This window comes from Rattus rattus, chromosome 3 (assembly GCF_011064425.1).
Source record: "Rattus rattus isolate New Zealand chromosome 3, Rrattus_CSIRO_v1, whole genome shotgun sequence".
NCBI classification, from domain to species: Eukaryota; Metazoa; Chordata; class Mammalia; order Rodentia; family Muridae; genus Rattus; species Rattus rattus.
Window position 1 is genome coordinate 11,589,532 of NC_046156.1, and position 15,658 is coordinate 11,605,189.

Consider the following 15,658-nt stretch of genomic DNA (forward strand, 5'->3'; position numbering starts at 1 on the left):
TAGCCATTCGTACAAACCCAAGTCTTCTAGATATGCCCATTTTATGGATATATAAACAGAAAGATGCATACATAGATTGATATAAATCTAAATGATCAATAGGCCTGGTTTTAAGAGACTAAAAAAAAGCAATGGAAGAAAATAAAGGCATTTAGTGTGTGGGTTTATGGAGGAGAGGCGAGAGACTAGGAGGCTGACACAGATACAGGAGAGATTCCCAATACATGGGAAAAGGGGGAGAAATAGAGGCAGAAAATGTAAATGTCTTTTGTGTTCTGTAAACAGAACATGGGATAACAACAAAATATTATCATAAAACATCTTTAATCTTGGGCCTTTAACTCCACACTTTAACCTTGGTCCGTATCTTTCATTGCACACTCAGGCTGCAGCAGGCGGATCTCTGAGAGTTTGATGCCAGCCTGTTCATGCAAGGAGTTTCACAGCAGGGCTTCAAAGTGAGACCGTGTCAAAGACACACAGGAGAGGAGAGCGCTGGCTGTTCTTCCAGAGGACCCAGGTTCAATTCCTACTGCCCACATGGCAGCTCATAACCATCCGTCACTCCAGGGAACCCAGTGCCTTTCCTGGCCTGTGTGGATACCACATGCACATGGTACACAGACATCCATGCAAACAGAGCGCTCATACAAACAAAAGTAAATTCTAGGTCTAGAAAGTATATTCCCAGCTTGGGATTCATTTTCTATTGAGAAAATGTTAAGGAATCACTGAAGGGGAAAAAAACACAAATTTTTATAATCAGAAGAGTATTAAAATTCTAATTTATTTAATCATAGGTTAGATGTAACCTGTGTTTTAGCATTAATATTACCAGTAATGCAGTTCATTTTATTAAGTCAATGTTATAATATGCTGCATCCTGTGCATTTTGATGAATGACAGAGAATACATGGAGAGGATGGGGTACTACAGCTTATTTTTCCATTAAACTAAATAGATCACACATTAAAAAATCAGAATATGTGAGTGTGCTTGGGTGTGTTGCTATATGTGTGTGTGTGTGTGTGTATGTGTGTGTGTGTGTGTGTGTAGCTAGGTATATATACCAAGACACTTACATGACACTAGTGGCTACATGTCAAAATACACCATTTATAGTGGCTTTAATTGAATTATTTTTTTTTCATTAGTGGTAAAAATTTTTACAGAAAGCACTGAGATAAAATCCACTTCTGCCAGTGGATATGCCCCTGCTTTTCATACAGAGCTGTTCTGCTTCCCAAGGTAATCTTGCTTCAGCTGAATGAATGACCTTACTCTGAAGTGATTGGCTCATTTGAAATGTCATAACCACATAGTCAGGAGATGGTGGCACATACCTTTAATCCCAGCACTCAGGAGTCAGAGGATAGTCTTGTCTACAGAGTTCCGGAACTTCCAAGGCTACACAAAGAAACCCGGTCTCAAAAGGGGTAGGGGGGGGGAGTATATAGAGAGAGAGAGAGAGAGAGAGAGAGAGAGAGAGAGAGAGAGAGAGAGAGAGAGAGAGAGAGAGGAGAGAGAGAAGGAGGAGGAGGAGGAAGGAAGGAAGGAAGGAAGGCCTTGTATACTTCTTCCCATACACAAGGGAAAGCTAGACTAATCAATTTACATTTCCCAGAAGCATAGGAAAAATAAAAGAACCCCGTGGCTTAGGGAAGTTGTGGCTATTAAGGAGCACCACAAGGATCCAGGCGTCCTTCCTTGGAGGGCTGATTTGCATGAAGACCTAGACTATTACAGGGCACACCAGGTCTGTCTAGAATCAGGCTAGGCAGTTTTATTGACTCATGGTTCTCATTATCAGTAAGCGATGGGAGGGAGAGCAAACTCCTCCTGATTCCTGAGGCCCCTGAAGTGGGCTTACCTTACAGGATGATGTCATCAGTCAGACAGTTTCAGCAGCACCCCACACTCTACCAAAAAAAAAAAGGTCCCCTCTGTGTGTGTGCTCCCTTCACCTGCCAAGGAAAGAAAACACAGCTTCCTTTATTCTACAGCGAAACAAAGTGCTTTGGACACAATTTGGAGGAAAGCTGCCAAAGGAAACAAAAAGGGCTTTAAGTTAACACTGTTTCCATACATTTAGCAACTCCTCTAGAATATTTAACTTTAATTGATCTTCACCTCTTGTTTCATGGATACCACTGGCACCTTAGAAACTGAACTTTGTCCTTGATCCAGAACTTTAAGGAAAAGATATTAAACTTCATAGAATTCAAAGCTATTAGGGCATTGCCAGAGGGCTTCTTTATTTCTTTATTTATTTGCCTTTCAACAAAAAGCACAAGCTTGTTGTGAACAGAAAATAGTCTTCATTCTATCTGAGGCTTTTGGGTGCTTTTGCAGAGACCTAAGCTCTAAACACATCATTTGTTGGGACCACATTGTGAGCGCAGAGAGGCAGAGAGAAGTACTAATGTTTCTACGTGAAAATTGGCATAACGAGAATCTTCATTTTACAATTAAATATAGACATACCAAAAACGCTTGTGTGTTTTTCTGAAGATATTCCCAAAGAAAGAAAGAAAGAAAGAAAGAAAGAAAGAAAGAAAGAAAGAAAGAGAAGGAAAGAAAGAAAGAAAGAAAGAAAGAGAGAGAGAGGAGGAGGAGGAGGAGGGAGGGAGGAGGAGGGAGGAAGGAAGGAAGGAAGGAAGAAAGAAGAAAGAAAAGAAAGAAAGAAAGAAAGAAAGAAAGAAAGAAAGAAAGAAAGAAAGATCTTAGGTGTTAAGATCTGGATACGGTTAAAACTCATCTTCCCATGGGAATGGGTATGGCAGAGTGTTCTAGGAACCCTGACTGACCTGGTCCTCTTAGGCATGTGCGGTTCCAGTTCCCCTCCACTAAGATCGTCTCTTCTCTCATTACATGTCATTTTGCCTCTTTTGCTTTCACAAAATTTCACTTTTATGTAATAAATTTTCATTTTGAAGATACCACAAGAATTAAGTTATGCTAAGTGTAACAGAATCGTAGATGTTATAGATGAGAAAAATGTATTAGGCCCATCATTTGACGTCTCAAAAAGGGCAGTTTTCAATACCATGTGTAACATAGTGACTTCTCTAGCATTTAATGGGAATTTTCAGTATGCTAATAAAATGCTTTTAAAAATCTATCCATTTAGGCCATGCGTACCCAAGTGAGGCAGATGCTACTGAAAAGTGGAATAAGTTCTCATTTTCCGTAGTTCATTAATATCAGGACTTGATTGGGAAAAGAGGCATCTTTTAGGCTCCATTCACCCTCAGAGTATAGGAGGCCAAGAAGTCAGAACCAACCACCTCCACCCTTTATGCCTGTTGGACCACGGCCAGCAGATAAAAACCTTCTGGTTTTGCACAAACTCAAGCAGCATTTTATCTGTTTCTATTTGCCCAGACCAAGCTGAGTTGACATGACATAAGGCAGGGAAATAAACAGAACATGGAGGAAGACAGTCCATAGACAGGAAATGGGGTGATAAGGAAGGAAAGGTAGCAATGAAGAGGAGACAGTTGTAGAATCAAACCTGAGCTCCTAAAGCTAGTATTTCCCAATAAAAAAAAATCACACATCTATTAATATCCTCCCTGTAAGCCCTTGCCTGCTGAGAATCTAAAAGGGGATCACAAGGTACTTGGCCTTACCACAAGTATTGGAAAGTAACACCTTTGTTCTTTGCCAAGGAAACATTGTACCATTCTCAAGAAATATGCTGAAGCCCATTGTTCAGCTTCAAAAAGCCTGTGATTGGTCCTGTCCTAATTGCTTATTAGGGAATACAGAGGCCACCTTACAAAGACCACTATGGCTTTGAGCTGGAAAAATCAAGTACTTCATGGCAACTTACTGAATTCATCCAACCATTCATTCAGTAAATACTTATTGAAGTAGTCATCTCTCAAGGATCACGTTAGCTGCCGAGAACAGCCGGGGGTGGGGGTGGGTGTTGGGGGGGGCAGATAATTTAGTACACTCAGATTCAAATGATAATAGTAATATGATAATGAACCAACAGGAAGCAGGTGCTGACACGGAGATGAAGCAAGAGCATAAGAGGCAGCCCAGACACCTCCGTCCCACACTGTAGCATAAGGATCACACCCCGGTGTGAAACACACAGCCTGGTCATTGTTGCTGGAAGTGGGCGGTCATCTGCACTGTCAGCAGAACCTCGTGAAACCTGCCAGTTCTGTAGCTCAATGGCAGGATGCTTTCCCAGCAGGCACTGCGACCAAGTTTCAACTGACAATCAGAGAAGAAAGATGCGGGAAGCAGACGAATGTCATCATAGGTTGTTGAGAGAAGGTTGGCACAAGGTAGCACCCAACACCCATGTTTCTTCTTACACAAAAGGCATTGCCAACACCAGAGAATCCTATCTTGTGCATGGATGGCAGAGAAGCAAACACCAGGGAAAAATGCCCACCCTGCAAGCTTGATACTGGTTCTCAGCTATGGACTGCTCACGTGTGCCAGTGCTTGTGTGACTGAAATGTTTCTATGGTACTAGATGTATGATTATAATTTACTCTAAATACGTTTCTATGTGTTACCTCGTAGGGTGTTGGCTTTCTTTGTTTACGGCCATTTGGTGAATTAATCAGCTCAGTGGTTAGTTCTCTAATCCATCTCCTTCTGAGAATATTTCAGGATAACTAATTTACTTTGCTTTACTTTGTTATTTATTTATTTTTTTTAGCCATAGTCAAAATGGCCTTACGCTTCCTCTCTTGCAAAGGATGGGCTCTTGGCCCTGCCAGCTCTGCTACCCAAGAGCTAGGATTGCAGGTCCATGCCACCACATGAGCTTTCCAGATGGGTTTTGAGATGACACACTTTCTATTGGTTTAATATAAAAACGTTGCTTTTCTGTTTATATATGTCAAGGAGTGTTGGAAGAACTTATTTTGTTTCTATCTGTAAGGCAAGCCCTCGGAACCAAATATTATTTGTCTATTTATAGATATAACTTAGGCACATTTTTTAAATATATTTCCATATTGTTTCACTTTATTTGTCCTCTGTTCTCCAAAATCATGTTGACAACAAACACAGCAAAAAGAAAAGCTAATTATTTATTACATATATGCAAAATTCTAATGACTCCGGCTAATTGTGCTGGCCAACTTGCCCAAGAGCGCCTTTGGCTGCATCTCCCAGGTTCTGGGATTACAGAAGACCATCATGCTGGCCCAACTATTACGCAAACTTTTAAGTAGGTTCTGGTATCCTGATTTCTAGCATCATTCTGTCATATGTACCAAAGATTAAATATAAACCTCAGAGTCAATAATGTCTTATATAAGATCAGTAATCATATATATTAAAAATGAGTCAACAGTATGCTATGATTATATTTTAAAACATATAAAATATTAATGCATTTATGGTGGTTATATGTATATTCAAAGCATAAATAACAATGTATCCCTTAGCTATATATATAAGCAGACATATATGACGTGTCTCTAATCCTTTAGACAGTTACTATCTCCAATGCACTAAGGCATAAAACAAAGCCTCAACAAAGCACAGTGAATTAACCAAAAACAATTAAGCCTTTAAAATACAAAGAAGAAATTTCTAGAACACCAATGAAATGACTAACCCAAGTCAGCACAGATAGTCTTAGAAAGTCTTCGCTTGCTAAATAAAATATGGGGATCCCAGGTAGAGTAGTAATTATCCAGCCTGGCCCACCTACCAGCCTGTCCGTAGGTTCATCAAGACCATATAGAATCTTGCCGTTATATTAGAATACTAGTGTAGTGATTGTAGGCATTTCATGAAGAGTTAATGCTATTTTTGTCAGTCCTAGCTTAGAAGATCACTGAAGGTATGATGAGCTATCTTTTGCTCCTCTCAGCCAGTCTCTGCCATGGCTAGCATATAAATTGAATGTCTCCTCTGCAAAACCTCTGACACTAGGAGTTTGGTGTCCAGTGTGCAAAGTTAGGTGGCTGGACCTTTAAAGGGTAGGATCTTAGGTTCCTATTGTGTGATCTTTAGGTCATTCAAAGAGCTGCCCGCAGAAATAACTGATGCTGGCCTTGTGGAATGAGGTATTCTCAAGAATGGGTCTTTACTTAATGGGTGAACCTATGACGAGGATGTATGCCTGTGCTTCAGGTTCGTATCTCAACACATCATCTCTCCTCTTCCATGTTTGCTCCAAAGCCGTGCCAACTACCAGGAGGTCCGCATGGAGTGGCACGAAACCTTTGAACTTCCAGAACTGTTAACTTTATACACGTATTTCCTTGAGGACGTTCGTGGCCTCAAGTCTTACTTTATAGCAGCAGGGATGGACTAAGCATTTGCTTTTAGAGTCAGTGCTTATTGAGAGGAGAGGAGGTGAGAAGCCAGGCTCAGACTCAAGCCCTTCACTCCTGCTCTCAGGCTCCCCTGGGAAGCGAGCTCACTGACTTCTGCTGTAAATAGAGCACTAGGTTTCTAGACTAGATTATGGGGACTCTCTTTATCCTTGGGAGCTTGCAGCCAGCTCAGGGACAGACAAGCCTGGGGGTGGATTTATTTCATGTCTGTCTTTATAGATGGTTACAAAGTATAATGGCAACAACTTGGATGACATTGTTGTAAAACCAGGAGTCAAGAAATGTGGAGGAGGGATTGTTACAGCTCAAAGCAGAAGGATATCAGGTATTGACTGGCAGGTAAATGCTGGATTGCAGCTCTTCAGAGGCCCTAAGTTAGTACCCAGAATCCACATCAGGGGGTCACGGCCACTTTAACTCCCAAGTGCAGATGATCTGATATGCTCGTCTGTCTTCAGAAGACACAGCTACACACAACTGGTACACATACACACACACATACATAAACACATGTATAAAAAATGTTAAAATGAAATTAAAGGATGGTTTATGCAAATAAAAACATATTAGCATTCAATCCCCAGTACCACAAAGTAATCATTATTACCATTAATAAAATAATATTCTCGCCTATACGCATATTGAAAACAATCATCTTGCAGAGTGTCTATTACTTAAGTGGGATATTTCCAGCATGCCAGTGAGCAGAATCGTTTTACATTATTTACAGACACCCTATCTTAGGTGATTCCTTGTGTTTCAATACAGTCCTTTAGCAAAAGGAATTTCTAGACAACCCTCAGCCCTGTGAAATCTTGCAATAGATTTATGTTATGGTATAGCATTGACCTCAAGGCTAAACTCAACTCTGGTTCATCACTTGGACTTAATGATTTCATTTTTCCAAAATGTTATTACTGATGTTATGTTTAATAGCAAAGCACATCCTTTGACAAGTTGTTAATTAGAACAAAGACAAGCATATTGGGTCCTGTAGGTACCATGTCCCGAAGGGAAAAAAAAAGAATTCCCTTTTGATACACTGAAACATCATTACCTGATACACTGTAGCGTCATTGCCTGATACACTGTAGCATCATTGCCCGATACACTATAGCATCATTACCTGATACACTGGCATCATTACCCGACATACTGTAGTGTCATTACCTGATACACTGTAGCATCATTACCTGATACACTGTAGCATCATTACCTGATACACTGTAGCATCATTACCCGATACACTGTAGCATCATTGCCTGATACACTGTAGCATCATTGCCTGATACACTATAGCATCATTACCTGATAAACTGTAGCATCATTACCCGACATACTGTAGCGTCATTACCGGATACGCTGTAGCATCGTTACCTGATACACTGTAGCATCATTACCCGATACACTATAGCATCATTACCTGATAAACTGTAGCATCATTACCCGACATACTGTAGCGTCATTACCGGATACGCTGTAGCATCGTTACCTGATACACTGTAGCATCATTACCCGATACACTGTAGCATCATTGCCTGACACACTGTAGCATCATTATCTGATACACTGTAGTATCATTACCAACAAAATCGCATTAAATACCTGCTTCCCACTGTTGGCTTCGTCTTTGCTGTGCCTGGCGGCCACTTCCTTCCCACCTCCCTGCACAGAGATGAAGGATGCAGATACCCCCAGCCTTTCTCTGCAAGTCAATTAGAAAACTTTTAAATATCTCGCTTTGTTCAATTCAAAACTGTGAAGTCCAACGATATGCATGCTGGTTCTCGCTAACCTGTTCCAGGGACCCATTAGGCCGTTTTCCCAGCAGCCTCAGGGGTGGGCAACTTTCACTTTTCAGACTTCTTGGGCACTGAAAAGGGAACAGCGGAGCCCTGCCAACCAAAGAAACATTGCTTGGTATCCTAGTATTCTGGGACTCATTCCAGCCTGTTTTATGGGGGCAGCCCAAACACCGCGGTGCTCCACAAATGCCTGCGGGTTGACCCACCCCCTCTCGCTTCACACAGTGGGATGGTATAACCTGGTTTTCCAAGCCCCCATTTCCTCCCTCCTCCCCCCCCACCTCCCTCTTCCCTCCTCCCTCTTTCATCCTCCCTCCCCACGTTCTTTTGTTCATCACTCCTTCCCTTCCGTGTCTCCCCTTTGGGCATGGCGCCCACTTTGTTCCGGCACTACAGAAGAGAAGCTTTGGCCAGAAACTTCAACAAGAATCATGCAGAATGAATCCTTCCAAAGCTCTGCGAGGCCCGGGCTATGCAAAGCTAATAGCAGAGCCCAGAGGTCAGGACGATAAATACATGACTTTTATATTCATGTGAAACCACCAAACTGGGACAAAGAGTTGGGGGGAGGGGGGACTCGTAATAACAGGGCTTTAACACACACATGAACTAAAGATAACTAACACTGGGGAGTCCTTCAGAGAGCTGGGCTCAGTGCCTGCCCCCGCATAGAAGGTTCGGACAAAGGCACCTTCACGTTCCCTCCCAGGGTCATCTGTACGCTCTCTATCCTTCCATTATTATCAGCATCAGAAACCAGCAGGATGTTGTCAGCCTGGGCCTGCTGGTTCCAAGGAAGAAGGTAGGAAAGATTGTTCCAGAAGGGATTTAGCTGTGAAGACCTTTCCACGAATGGCACTACCTCGGCAAGAGATTGCAAGAGGGGCTGGCCAGGCTCGTTGTCCGGCTTCCACTAAGTGTGGCAGGCTTGTCTGAAGAGCACTTCCTTGATTTCATTGGTTTGAGGCCTTGGTGGTGGAGAGATGGCTTAGCAGCTGTGAGTGCTTACTGGTCCCACAGAGGAGCAAATTTCAGCTCGCAACACCCACAGAGAGGCTCAATATTACCCGTGACTACAGCTTTGGGAAATCCTGTGCTCTCACATACTCACAACCCCAACACATACGCACAAAATTATAAATAAATAAATGAATAAATAAATAAATAAATAAATAAATAAATTTAAACATAAAACGTACCAAAAAAGAAAACCCTAATCATTAAAAAACCTTACTTTCCCCTGTGTAAATCCCACTTTCCCATCTACTAACAGGGTGATATTTACAGCTCTATTAACCTCAGGGACACTAAATGTCCCCTTATGTAAAAATAGGATTTAGTTATTGCATACACTCCATTGTGACAAATAAAGTAGAAAATCCATGTCAAGTGTGTTCTCTAATGCCACGCACACAGTATTTAGTAAACATTGTGTGTGAAGTGCTCGAAAAGTGCTCCTTAATCTTTCAGCCAATTTTAATTGATAGTTATTATCCAATAACGCATAATGTAAAGGACGCCCTCAGTAGCAAAGCTTAAGTTCCCAACCCCATTCCCGATGGAAGACATCCTGTTTCCTTATTTCAATTTTGTTAATACTGCTCTTTGATGCTCCTCCTTCAGTTGGATTTTTTTTTTTAAAAATAATACTGATATTTTACTGGCCAAGTTCTTCCTCCTCTAAGTTTCCCTTCCTTGGATTGGGAGAGAATTCACCCTGTGCTAAATGAACAAAAGATCCTGCCTTCAATGGGGATCAGTCAGACAAGTTCTTTCCACAAGGAGCAGGTCCTGGTGCCCAGGGCAACCGCCCAGGCGAAAGTGCTGAGCACAGCCGATGGTGATAACCTGTTTCTCTTCTGGCCCATGGCACATTCTCCCGCAACTGCACCAGCTTTAGGTGGTTGGGGATGGGAGTTGTTTTAAGAAGCCTGGACTACAAACTAATTTTTTCCAATGTAAGTTTAATTTGCATTTCATTGACTACTAATGAACTGGACAAGCATTTATATGTTTGTTTTCTAGTTCTGTTTCCTCTTCTGCAGATTGGTTCCTTCCCGTGCCTTGTACTAATGGGTTGCATTGGTTGAAATGCAACGTTATTAACTCTGTGTCAAATATAGATACAAATTGCTGTTTTAAATAGCAATGCCATCTTTGCAAATCCAATTCTGCACCTTGCCCGTGTGCTTGCCTGTGCACTTGCCCATCCAAGCTGAGGGTCCAGGTTAACAATGGGTGTCTTCTTCTATCCCTATCAAGCTTATTTCTTGAGGCAGGCTTTCACTAAACCCAGAGCTCACCAGTTAGGGTCAGCGTACACCAGGATTCTGTCCTGCCTCTCCCGTTCCAGCACTGTGGTCAAGAACGACATTTTTATTCATGGCCTGGGTGCCAGGGATCCAAACTCACGTCCCTAGGCTTGAGCAGTAGCCATCTCCCGGACACCCACAGTTATCAGTTGTAGTTGTTTTTAAACATTTGCGACTTTGTACTCACCTAGTAAAAGATCCTATGCATTCACTTGGACTTTCTCTTGTTCAACAATGGTCTGGGTTGGTCACTGGAGCACTCGAGACCGTCTGAAACTGATTTTGGAATCTGTGTGAGGTGGGGATCACAGGTGCTCTTGCAGCTGCTAAGCAGTCACCCAGCACTGTTTCTACCCTCCTCCTCCTTCCCCTCCCCTTCTCTTTCCTCCTCCTCCCCCTCCTCCTCCTTCCTCCTCCTCCCCTCCTCCTCCTCCCCCCTCCTCCTCTCCTTTCTTGTTCTATTGATTTACAATGGCTTTAACATACATGACATCTTTATAAATAATAACACCTATTCCTGAACTATGTGTTCCTTTCCATTCAGCTTCCAGTTTCTGTCTACAAACCGTAGATTTACATAGTCTAAGTTTACAGTGTGTTTCTTGATAATGATGACAATGTTTGCTTCAAATTTACCCTTAAAATCTTGCCTGCTTATTCTTCTTAAGTAAATGTTAAGAGGAAAAGGAGTTTTAAATTTCCCTCAAAACTCCCATTTCATTTTAACAACATGAAACATGTAAAAGCATGGGGAATGCATGAAATATAAATTAATTCCACTCGTCCCATATGCTTTGCTGTAAGTCATAGATCTCAGGAAGGTTTTTTTCTTTTTGTTAGTTCTTCATGTATTACATAAAGACTGAATCAGCATTCATAACTTTCTTTATATATCCTTCAGAAATTTGTTTCTAAGATTATCCTTGAGTTACTAATATTTTATTGATATCATGAATGGGACTTATTCTTTTAATTCTATTTCTAGCTTAAAATTAAATGTAATTATATTTTAGGGCATATTAATCTTTTATGTCATGTACCACTCTGCCTAATACGTATCTCTCATGTTTGGTTTCATATCACTGGTCCATCCAAAACCTTCCAATAGGTTAAAATTAATGATGGTAGTGGGGATCTATATCTTATTACGGTTCCTCACCAACCAGAGGAAGTTGACTATTGGGGGACTAGAGGGGGGGCTCTGTGAGCAAACCTCTCACCCTCCAACTGTGAGGACCTGAGTTTGGATCCCACACATATCTAACTCCAGTGACCCATGAAAAGTTGTGAGTCAGAGTGAGGAGAGGCTCCAGAACTCCGGATTCACACAGGGCAGCTAACCCGACATGTGCAGCAGCCAACAAGGAAACCAAGTCCCTAATCAGGTCGATGGTGATGAGTTGAAGCCAACGATTATCTTCATCCTCTGCATATACACCGTGCTACAATCATATGCCCACATGCACATGTACGCACACTCCTGCACACACATAACACAATCTGAATGCTGGTTTAAACTAAAGACAGAGTCAAGGGTTATTCCTCTCTTCACTTTAGGTCATGAATAACAACTGTAGAAAGCTTTCATATCTCTTCTAGCCCCTTTAGATATGAACTTTTCACTTCCTTCCATTACTCCAGCTTGTTCTTCTCTATGAATAGACAACACTTCCTTTCCAGTGAATAAGCTCCTCCGGTTGTGGTGAATTCTTTCTTACCTCAGTCCAGTGTTGGACTTACGACCTGAGAATGTAAAAACCTACTGTAATGCTTTCTTAAACCCTCACTCTGTGACACATTCATCTTCCTCTATCTCAAACTCAAAATCCCCTAATTAAGTTGTTTCTCCTGGGCTAGCTCTTTGAGCTAGGTCTCAATATTTATTGGTCATGGTGTCCACTATGTCCAAAGTGGCTTACACATTCTCTTGTAATTTGTGTTCCAACACCTCACTAATTATTGGCATGAAATAACCTTGTAGATTTGTATCCAATAAGAAGCCTAGCTGAAGCCTTTTCGTGTCAATGTTCTAAATAAGCTTCAGGATAGCACGGTATGTCTGTAGTCATCTTATTCTGGAACTTGCTGACAGAATGGAGCTGCTGTCCACCAACAGCTAGGAATTCCTCCGCTCCTGGACTAATCACACCAACCTGCATAGCTACAATGCAGATTTTCTTCTTTCCTAAGAATGCTTGTTTAAAAAAAAAGTCATTGAGATTGAACACACGGGAGGTTTCAATATCTTGTTATTGAAATTAAATAAACCCTGTTATTTAAGGTTAAGATAACAATAGCCTGAGTGTGCATTTATAGTGCGATCACACACTCCACTGCGGGAGCTCGCTCTTTCTTTCTTTCTCTCTCTCTTCCTTTCTTTCTTTCTTTCTTTTTTGTAAATTTCTGAGACAGACCTTCTACACAGGTCTGAACAGCCTAGACCTCCCTATATAGACCAGATTGGTCTCACACTATGTTTTGTCTCTTGCTTCTACCTCTTTAGGGCTGGGCCTACATGTGTGTACCACCATGTCTGTTAGGGTATTTGCTTTTGAAAAATTTAACTTTTCCAAAGTGTGGATGCTTCAGTCCTTCTTAGAAGGGAGAACAAAATAGGAGGAAATATGGAGACAAAATGGGGAGCAGAGACTGAGGGAAAGGCCATCCAGAGACTGCCCCACCTGGGGATCCATCCCATATACAGTCACCAAACCCAGACACTATTGCTGATGCCTAAATGTGCATGCTGAAAGGAACCTAATATAGCTGTGTCCTGAGAGGCTTTGCCAGAGCCTGACAAATACAGAGGCAGATGCGCACAGCCCACCATTGGACTGAGAAAGGGATCCCCAATGGAGGAGTTAGGGAAAGGACTGAAGGAGATAAGGGGCTTGCAACCCCATAGGAAGAGGAACAATATCAACCAAGCAGACCTTCCAGGGCTCCCAGGGTCTAAACCATCAACCAAAGAGTACTCATGGAGGGACCCATGTCTCCAGTCACATATGTAGTAGAGGATGGCCTTATTAGGCATCAAGGCGGGGAGAGGCCCTTGGTCCTGTGAAGGTTTGATGCCCCAGTGCAGAGGAATGTCAGGGTGGTGAGGAGGGAGTGGGTGGATGGCAGGGGAAGCATCTTCACAGAAGCAGGGAGAGTGGGGATGGGATAGGGGTTTCCCAAGGGGAAACCAGGAAAGGGGATAACATTTGAAATGTAAATAAAGAAAATATCCAATGAAAGAAAAGAAAAAAAAACCTTTTACGTTGATTTTAATATTGATTGAAAGTTATAGAGAACTGCATTTATGGGGTAGACAAAGAATAACTTAGGAAATAATTTGATCAAAACCTCATTACATTCAAAGATTCTGTTCCACCACAAGAACAGACTATCCAACATTAAGTAAACAGTGAGAGAGGAAGAAAAAAAATGGGTGAACGTAGCTGATCCCAAGATCTCCACATTAATGACAGTAATAGGCTACAGGAAAGAGCCTCATTAGTGAATAGTGAATACCTTTGTTAACTTGATAAGTTAAAAAATATCAGTGGTCACATCTTCATTGTAACTAGCATAGTGGAATTTTTATATTTATTAAAGATAATCTCCGGAATAACTCCAATAAGGAATGTAGCATACAAATTGTTTTACCTGAGTGCCCAGGGTTCAAGGACATCCACGAATCCATTTGGTCTATTTGTGTTGGGCACGACAAGCTGGGCACTGCTGTGGGCTTTGGAGACGTTTGGGGAAGCAAAAGTCATCCTTCCTGTAGTTATTTGCCCTCAATCATCCACTGTTTCTTCAAGCCACTATGGGAGCTGTTACTATTGAATCAGAGTGCAGACGAGCCTAGCCATGCAGAAGGAGGATCCTCCTCTAGAAATTAACAGTCTAGAAATTAGAAATTAAATTAGCAGTTTGACTCTTCTATGATCTTTAAAACTTCTAGTTATGTTTTAAACAGATGGATGTGCACTTGCCCTGCTAAAATAACTAACCTAACACACGTAGTATTCACCTTATGTCATGTCTACGTAGTTGACACTATGTCAGTTGAACGTAGACACGTTCAACAGCTGAAAAGCAGCTTGAAATGGTTTTTATGCCATGGAGTCTATAAAAGATGGGGAAAAGAGGGGGGAGGATGGGGAAAGGAAATATGGAGGAAGGAGAGAAATAAAAATGTTTGTGGGCAGAGATAGATATTTGAGCCTTCTTAGGTCATCATATGCTCTTATTTATTTAACACAACAGAGTCTTCCAAAAGGGAGTTTGCCACAGATGCTCAACTTCTCTGATAATTAAATAAATGCAAATTAAAACAAGTATGATATGAGATACATAGCAAAAAAAAAAAGTTGTAAAGCTTCTAAATTACCCAATTTTGACCAAGGTCAGGCAAGCAGGCTGTTCTCCTTCCCCAACTGGCAGGAAAGCAATTGGTACATTTGAGGCGTGAAGTTTAACAGTGACTATCAAAAGCAAAGTTTCACTCAGTGTTTTTATTTCTAGAAATGCTGTTTTCTGGAAATGCTCACACAAATGTCAAAATGCTCCTCGTGGGTTTGTCACCAAAGAAAGGGCTCAAGATTATCCAAATGCCTAGCAGTTGGAAGTGGATTGAAATAAGCCACGGTTGAACAGCAACGTGTCACGCGGTTCTTTAAAATAAGAAAGCTCGAGGTGTTTCCCATATGTAGCGATGTGTGTGTGTCTCAGCTGGAGGCCAGCAGGGTGGCTCTACAGATACAAAGATGGCTCCTTTTCACCACAGATTTTGACCCTGGAACCCAAGGTGAAAGGAGAGAACCGGCTCCCCAAAATTGTCCTCTGACCTCCACACATTTGTCATCGCACTTGTGTGCCCTCAGATTTATACATGCACGCACAATATATGCACAAAGGAATGATAAATTAAAAATCAGCAACATTACTTAAGTCTGTTGCATAGTTCCATCCATGTAGAAAAAGTCTGGCGAGACATAGGAAATTCTCACAAAGGTATACAGAAAATTGTGAAAACTTATGACCTGGCTGGGTGAGATAACAGGAAGAGAATGTTCTGGGGCGAAAGGAAAATGGATGGTGATTTCCCTTTGAAGCTTTTACTTGTTGTTGGACGCTTCCTTTCGAAGTTAATCATTTAAACTGTCTCACCCATTGTTCCTTTTTCCAAACGGAGGGGAACGGTTTCCAACCATGCGGTCTGATGTCT